The sequence below is a fragment of the Triticum aestivum genome, unplaced genomic scaffold (assembly GCF_018294505.1).
Source record: "Triticum aestivum cultivar Chinese Spring unplaced genomic scaffold, IWGSC CS RefSeq v2.1 scaffold21157, whole genome shotgun sequence".
In the NCBI taxonomy this organism is placed as follows: Eukaryota; Viridiplantae; Streptophyta; class Magnoliopsida; order Poales; family Poaceae; genus Triticum; species Triticum aestivum.
Window position 1 is genome coordinate 1 of NW_025227936.1, and position 9,061 is coordinate 9,061.

Below are 9,061 nucleotides of genomic sequence, written 5' to 3' on the forward strand. Positions count from 1 at the left end.
TGGCCAACCGCGACTAAAGGCCTTCGGGGACCTTTAGTCCCGGTTGGCCAGGCCAACCGGGACTAAAGCCCCTCCCGTCCGCCAGCTGTCGACCGAGCGCGCTGGGCCCAGATAGTTGGTCGCGGGTCTCCTCCCGAACCGCGACTAAAGACCCCTTTGGTCGCGGTTCGATTGTTTTGGGGACTAATGGGGGCGCATGGAAGCCTCTTTTTCTACCAGTGATGGCATTCTGAATTTTGGAGGAAATAATATTATACAGTTTGAGTCAAAAGGAGATTTATGTTCTGCTCCTGTGGTATAAGATGTTTTGTTTCCTTCATATAGCATAGCAAATATTTCTGCGAATGATTACAAATTTACTTAAGTAGTGTCATGAGTATATTTAACATGGTGCCGTTTTCTGTAGAACTTTCTCTTCAGTTATTTGCTCGCATCAAAATTTTATTTCCACTGCTTTTAGGTTTAATTGGATAAAACAATTGTTGGGTTAAATAAGTATATGTTGTTTTCGTACTATAGTGGAGTACTTGCTCTATTTTCTTCCTTCACATTGCACGGAACTCATGTACTGTTCAGAAACATGATGGTGAATCTGCAATCATGATGGTTTCTGTATGACTAGAAGGGTCCGCGCGCTTTGCTGCCCCATTTTTATCTTTGACATTTAGATTCTTAGTTTTTCCATATAAAAATTTGAAGTGGACATGGGATACCTGGAATTAAGAATGCTTGCTAGATCCAACGTCACACAAGAAAACCAATACATCACCAATAAGTATGGCCCTGGAAATATAGGTCATAACTTGTAAGTTGAGAATGTCCAGATGACATCAAAACCAAAATAAATGGCATGGTTAACAAACCATAATCCTCCTTCAGCTAGACACATACTTGGCAAACTAAAACATAAAACAAGGTTGTTTTCATTCTTGTCTATTTCTTCAATACGTCTTTGGTGTGGTTGACCAGTTGCTCCATCAACAGTATGTGCTCCAAAGATCCCATGCACAGGCACTTGATGGCCGCTTCTAAACATGTAATTTTCCCACACCGTTACCCAAATTAAACTCCTATTTGTACATCAATAAAATGTTATTCTGGTTATTAAGGCGAATGACACTATACAGCACAAGAACTCTTTAGTACACTGGAGTTAACTAACTTGCACGGTTTTGAAACATCAATATATGATCTTATTTTACCAACCATAGAGTAGATACACTTTGTTATCTCATGACACAAGGTGATTAATATTTGGATTGAACAATTCCCACATCAGGAAGTAATGGCGACCATTTGATTTTTTAGTAAAGAATGCATATGTGCTAACAGTTGCACAACTCAAAGCAAGAAAGTAATTTCTCCTTAATTATGAGCTATAAAGCATAGTGTTTTAGGCTATATTTTCACCTTATATCAACCCAGGGCATGCAATGGACAACTTTATTCGCAGTACCTTAAGATGCAGAGTCATCTAGTTACTTAGAAATTGTATGTATATATCTAGAATCCTCCAGTTTACATCCTTCCATATTTCTTGTTCTGATTCACGAACTCACCACATCCAAGCAATCAACCACATGTGGAACTTAGCTGCAATAAAGCAATCTCCATTGCTCATTATTTTGCAGAATTACCATGAAAATAATACCTTGGATCTAGAGAGCCCAAAAAAATCCCTTGCATGATGTCCTGCAAATTTCATATAATGAATTCATGAGAAGGCTAAGCTAGTGTGATAGATAAATAGTAGCATGTCAAACTATATCCTTACGCTGTAATGGTACTGATCAAATGCCAAAAACTAAAGGTGATTTATTAGCTTGGCTGGCATAATACTTAATTCAAAGTAAGATTTAGTGCCTATTTTGGTTTCTTCTTGACCAGCACAAGAACATAACACTACTTCAATGACCGCAAACTGGAACAGCCTCGTCCATCTTGCGTTAGCAAGGGAAATATCACGGGGACATGCCAACAAAATAACATAACCAAGCACACAGACAAAAAAGCAAGAAAATGACATGTTCCCCTCGACATCGGAATCTATCCAAAACACGCGTAAACTGAGGACCAAGCACCATGGCCCCTTAAACTGAACACCTAGCACCCAAATCCAGAGATATAGGCAGGCAAGGTCATCATTCCCGATGCCGGCATGCATACCACTCCGCAAATACGTGCCCCCACAGCGATTTAGTGGGTTGTGCAGCCCAGAAGCGCAAAAGGGCATCCATCGCAGCGCCGTGGCGCAAAAGCATCCACAAAACCATACCATGAAACTATTTAACACAATCCGGCGACACAAAATCAACCAACTGTGGTAGGACACACACAGAAAGAACAACACATGAACGCATTATCCACCAACGCCACATACAGGAGAAACACGTGAAGTAATTAGCACACGAACAGGTAGGCTAATCTAGGGGAGAAGAAGAAACCGTTGCAGGAACCCAGAAATCAGGCCCAAAACGAAAGAGAACAACCCGCCACGGCACTATCGCAGCTCGTCCACAGCGTCAACACTGTTACACCGCCACAAGAAGCGCCATATGCTAGGAGTATCTGCCTCCAGCATATCTTTCCATGCTTGTGTTGCATGCATATGGGCGTGTTTGGTTTCCCGCATGCAGCCCAACCAGGCCCGCACGGGATGTGCGCGGCCTGTTTGGTTACCTGGGCTGCATGCGGTTTGTGGCCCGCACAGACCTTAAAGCAAGCCGTAGCCTGGCCCGGCGGAAACTGCCAAATCCGCGGTTTCTCGCGAGCCTGGCTCGGCGCGGCTACGCGTGCGAGGCAGTTGCACGCATCGGGCAGCGCGGGAGACGGAGGGGACATCTCATAACTCGCCCCCCACTCTCATGTCACCGCCCCAGTCGCACTGTTCCCACCGCTCCCTCCCTCCCTCACCGCCCCTTCCTCTCCTCTCCTCCGATGGCTCCACCTCGCCCACCGCCGCGCCGTTCTCTGACCCCCGTCGACCAGCGCATCGCCAGCATTCAGGAGCGCTGGCCGGTCGGGCTCCAGAACTCAGGCCGGGACCTGGCATCGACGCTGTGAGCGCCATCCCCCATCTGCTGCCAGCCACCACAAGCGTCGGCCAATGTGGTGCCGGCCGTTCCTGCTCCGCCACCAATTCCGGACCTCGTGGTCCTGGGCTTGGTGCCGGCGCCGTCCACGAAGCCGCCGCTTCTTGGGACCCCAATGGGCAAGGGGGTTTTCTTGACCCCCGTCCAAGGGTTTTCTCTTGTCGGTGGGCCGTCCTCCTCGACCTCCGGCGTGGCGATGAGCACGGGGCGGATGCCGCAAGCCGTCGCCAGGGCTGGCTCCTCCTTTGCTCCGCCACCTCTCTCCTTCCCGCAAGGGTTTTCACCCCGGCCTCGGTTCGCTGCGACTGCGCGTGCTCCGATGAGTCAAACCCCCTCAATGCTTGCTCGTAGATGTAGATTAGGGGTTTATTTCTTAGGCATGTGCTAGTAGTTAGTGGATTCAATAGGATTAGATAGGATTCGAGTAGATCCGATTGGATGCGATCCCAATCGAATCCAATCGGACCGATCTGTTCTTGTTTCGTACAGTGTGTGTCCTAGGATAGTTTTCTTCTGCTACTACTAGCGTGTCCTAGGATCTGTGTTCATGCTAGTAGTTGTGTTCATGCTAGAATCCCCAATGGTAGTGTGCTTTGCTAGGATCTGTGTTCATTGCAGGGTCTTGCTATGATGTGTGTTCATGCAAATGGCATGTTCATGTTCAAGCTAGGATCATGTTCATGTTGTTGTTCATGTTGCTACATATATGTTCAAGCTAGGGTTTGTGTTGATTGTTATACGTGCATGTAGTACGACCATTTTAGGATGCTGCCAAATGTGCATGGGTGCACATGGGTGCTATTGGCACTTGCTGTTGCTATTTTTAGATGTTTCCATGCTTAGGATAGTGCACCGATGAGTGGCAGTTGCAGAAAAGCAGATGCCACTGATCAGTGGACTTGCCCAACAGCAAGTGCCACTGATCAGTGACCAGTGGCATTTGCTCATGGGCAACTCCCACTGATCAGTGGCACTTGCTGTTGGGAAAGTCCACTGATCAGTGGCATTTGCTCATGGGCAACTCCCACTGATTAGTGGCACCTGCTGTTGGGCAAGTCCACTGATCAGTGGCATTTGCCCAACAGCAAGTTCCATTGATCAGTGGCATTTGCTCAAAGAGTTTGTGCACTGATCAGTGGCATTTGCTCTTGAGCAAATGTCTCTGATCAGTGCCATTTTGCAAAGAGTTTGTGCACTAATACTTGTCATCTTACCTGACAAGATATTGAAGACTGACTGGGATGTGGCGGGTGGAGGAGCTCAGGTGGTGGCCGGAGCTGAGGGCGCCGAGGATTTCATCCCCACGAACGGGTGGCTCAGGACGGTGCACCTGCCTGGCAGGATCGCCTTCAGGCAGGGCCACGAGGAGGGGGCCCGGGAGCCGCTGCCCTTCTACCAGCAGATCAAGGACAACGAGGACCTCGCCATGCTCATTGTCCCTCGCATGTTCGTGGAGGTGATGAACACCTGGCTGGTCATCAAGCGGCTCCCGCACGTGGTCAGGCTGTCGGCGAACAAGCGGTGCGTGTTTTGGGTGCAGGTCCAGAACTTCAAGGGGCACATGGTGCGTGGCCGGGACTGGAACTACTTCTGCCGCCACCACTGGATCGTCCTCGGCGACCTCATCATTGTGCGCATCTCAGGACTCAGACTGAAGGTTCAGATCTACAACCACGACTCCTCGGTCATGTGCAGGTTTCGTTGCAGCAGGCACAACTGCGTTGGTGACATCGAGCATGCTATGTAGTTAAGTTAAGTAAGGTGTTAGTGTTGAACTTTTATGGTGTGTGGCGAGACTTATGGGTACTTGTGCTGGGAACTTGTTCATATTTTGGCCCGGAGCAGCACCCTGGCGTGGAGCAGGGAAGGAGGATGCCCCTGCTGTTAATCTAGACTTATGCTATGTAGTTAAGTAGTTTGCTGTCATTTGCTTGCTTGCTTTGTTTGATTTCATTTGCTTGCTTGCTTTGTTTTGCTGTTGTGCTGATCATGTGGTGGTAAGGCCACCACATTTGAATGGGGTGAGCAGAACACAAACATTGTTTGCAACCAAACAGCTGAAGTTTGCATCTGCTCACACCCTAAGCACAAAACGGCAACCAAACAGCTGGGGGGTAAGTGCCCCTCCATGCGATGAAGGCAACCAAACAGGTTGCATTTGCTGCATATGAGGCTGCATTTTAAGAACCAAGCTGGCTGGAAATGGACATGCAATGCAACTACTGTTGCAAACTGCAACCAAACACGCCCTATGTGGTTCAGGTTACCAGTATTAGAAGTATGACAAATTTAGGCGGTGCTATTGGAGATCTTTTTATTTGATAATGTAAAATAATGATTGCGAGATGGGTAGACAACCCAGATTTTAAATAGTGATCAGCACAAACTACCGACGGAACAAAAATGTCCATAACAACATGCTAGTAACCCGGAAAATTGTTGGGAAAAGTTAATTTATCATTTCTCAAGTAGATCCATAATCCATGATAAATTATATTGTGTATCTTCAGACTAAGCAGTTCTAAAGTTCAGATGAAAAAAAATGAAAGTTTCCTAGCACAGAATGCTTCCATGTTGAAAGACGATTGGGAAAAGTAGGGAATTTTACCAAAGTAAATCAATGTTTTCCTGAAGCCTACATGCTTCATTTTCCAAGGGAACAAGAGACAATCCAACTGAAATGTCTCCACTTCACAATATAGAACAAAGTAATCTGTTGTCCAGCCGACAACGGATGCCAGACATGACAAAATAGTCACAGCAAGCAGGTATTGAATACTCACCTGATATTTGTGAAAACTGACAGAAATGTAGATGAAAGGAAAAGCAGCAAACATGTTTTGCAAGGTGCAGGAACGGCCAGAGGAGTTCAGGATCTTAACTTAGAATGCAGAGAAATTGAGCCCAAGCTTAGTTTGATCGGAGCCAAATCAACAAGAGCAATGTCATGCAAGCAACACACATAACTCATACCGATGGATCCACTCATGTCTATTTCTATACAGAAATTGCTTTACCACTAACCCGAGTAGCATATCTCGACGACTTCCTTGCTCAGTGCACGGGCGCCCATGTCCGAGTTCCACCGCTGGCCGCACCCAACCTGCGCTTCATCGTCCATGTCCTTGTCGCCAACTCGAGCACGCCCTGAGTACCGCCGCCCACGTGGTTCACGTTCGCACGGTTCAGCTCAGGAGAACGACAACGAGCACGCGAACCGCATCATGCCCGTCCCAACCAACCGGCCGACCACGCCACGCCACACTTGTGGCCACGGGCGACCGGAGGCGGGGCAAAGGCCCCAAAGACGTCCGCCAGCGCCGCACGTGGAGTACGACCACAGCCGCCCAGGACCATCTGGACATGCGCGTGCGCACCACACCAGAAAAAAACGAAAAGAGTGACCCGACCGACCCAACCCGAGCCATCCTACTCTAGAATCTAGACCCCGTCGTTCCACTGCACATTCTCGAGCAGCCAAGCCACACGCACATGCGCCACAGTGGGAGAGAGGAGGTGAAAACCCTAGCCCGCGTAGCGCACCTACCACAGCGCGCGCTCAGCAGGCCTACAGTCAGTCGCGGAGTCTGCGCGGCGGCCGTCGGATGGTGTCGATGAGCACAACACCCAAGCCTCTCGAGGCCGCAACGGCCGCCGTGGGAGGAGGCGGCGGGGGCGGCGGAGGGGGAGAGGGAAGGGGAAGGAGAAGCAGGTGGCGGTGGCCACAGATGGCCGTGCCGCCTGACGCGGCGGCGGCGGAGGCCAAGATGAAGATCAGGAAGGCTCCAATTCGTGGGAGCTTAGTAACTGTACTTATACCAGCCTAGTGTAATGCCATTTTCTCTCATCAAGTAGGTAAAGATATGGTCATAATACTAGACAGCTATAAGAAGAAATTGTCACCTATAGAACTGTTGTGGTCCCTTGCATCATTGCTACTGCCTTATCTTAAAATTATATGCCTTATCTTAAAACTATATACCCATATAAGTACAGATTTTAAACTGTTCCCATTGGTGCAATGTCTGATTGATCTTAGAATTTACTAAATATTGCCATTGAGAAAGCTCTCTCAGTCTATGTGATTTAGTTAATGAATTCAGTTTTCTGTAGTCGATTATTAATGTAGGAGCCTGGGATCTTTAAGCACAGAGATGATGCATAAATAGTTTAATGTATTTTTTTTTTGCGGCGGAAATAGGTTAATGTATATGTACTCTTCTTCTTTCTAGGAGTACAATTGATGAATTCAGTTTTCCGTACTCGATTAATTAAGTTTTCAGTTAATGAATTTAATGTCCTCTTCTTCTTTGTAGGTCCCAAGTTGGTTATTGTTGATTTTTGCTCATGCACAAGCACAACCCATCATAGGAATCAGTAGGATCATCTTGATGGATGTAAGGACCGCAACAGCTAAATGACTTCTGTTTTCACATTTGAAATTATAGCTTGAATTATGCCCTCGGTGTGTCCATGTGCAAGAATAAATGGGGGTCAACAATTGTAGAGGATGGATAGAGACGTGACCAAGACTTACTGCTTGTTGTGATACTCCTACTTTGTATCTTTGATTATAGACTATAAAAATTCTCTCGGCCATCTTTGCCATATGTAATTAGAAAATAGGAATAGTGCTCCAACTAATTTCCTTCTGAACTAAAAAAGGCGAACGTGACCTAAACATGCCACATCCATACAACGTTATGCTTCTTATCTTTGCACCTGCCGTTTGCTATTGCACACTTATGTGATCATATGCTTTTGGTTGGGCTGACTTTATATGGTATATATATAGGGCATATTAGTTCTGGTTGCACTTGCATCTAGGCATGGATAAGTTTATCTCTTCAACTATCCTTTTGAATCTGGTTTACATGCATGGTGTCTCATCCTGGCAATCCATTGACATGGTGTGTAATACTTCTACATTCTTCTATCTCGAATGCAGTTTATTTCGTACGGCCAAAACCCTGTCATAATAGAAAATCTCTGTTTTTCTTTCTGTTCTCATTTGTGAGTTATTTCTTATTTCTCTTTTCAGTTAATGGATTTGACCTTGCTACAAGTAACGTTGCCAGATTCTCATGTTCCCGCACAATACTCCAGCAACTTAATGTCATGGATTTCTCACACCATACATTCCTTCTCCATCTCAGGTTAATTCAGAGGCAGGTACAAGACTCCCTTATGCTGTGAGCTCCTACCAAACATAGTAGACTTTGTTTTTTTGGATGATACACCCTCCACCAGAGGCCCAGCACAACAAGGACATTTTCCAACAAGAAATTAATTTGAATGAGGGTTGCTGGTAAAGGATGGTGCGGGCGATGAATAGATGAGGAAGCCGATTTGCAATGCAAAGAACGCAGAAGGAACATCATGTATACTATATGCTTGAAACATGATATAGTCCTAGGCCCCAAGCCAACGCTCGCGGAAATCTTGTTCTGAGTGCTTCTTCATCTTCCCAGGTCGCCAGCGTGAGAGGGAACCCAGACCATTGCACTTGGACTTGCGCGATTTGCTTGACGCCCCGTGTGACGATGCGCCGCTTCAGGATGCTTGCCGGAACTTGGAATGGCAGCAGATCTTCATCGAGTAATGGTAATTCCGGCAGAATCGGCGTAGATGGTGGCACGTCTGCTCGCAGCTGAGACACATGGATGAACGGGTGGAATTTTGCACGTTCCGGCAAGTCCAGCCGATATGCCACCTCTCCAACGCGTCCCGGTACCTGAAATGGACCGAAGTAACGAAAAGCCAACTTGTGGTTAGCTCGGGCGGCGACGGAAGACTGGGCATAGGGCTGCAGTTTGAGATAGACCCAATCGCCAACCGCAAAGGTGCGATCAGATCGTTTCTTGTCCGCCTTGTCTTTCATAATCTGCCTGGCCCGATGTAGATGCTGCTTCAGCGACTCCATGATGGTTGCTCTGTCCCTTGTCCAAGTTGCAAGGTCGGTCACCGTC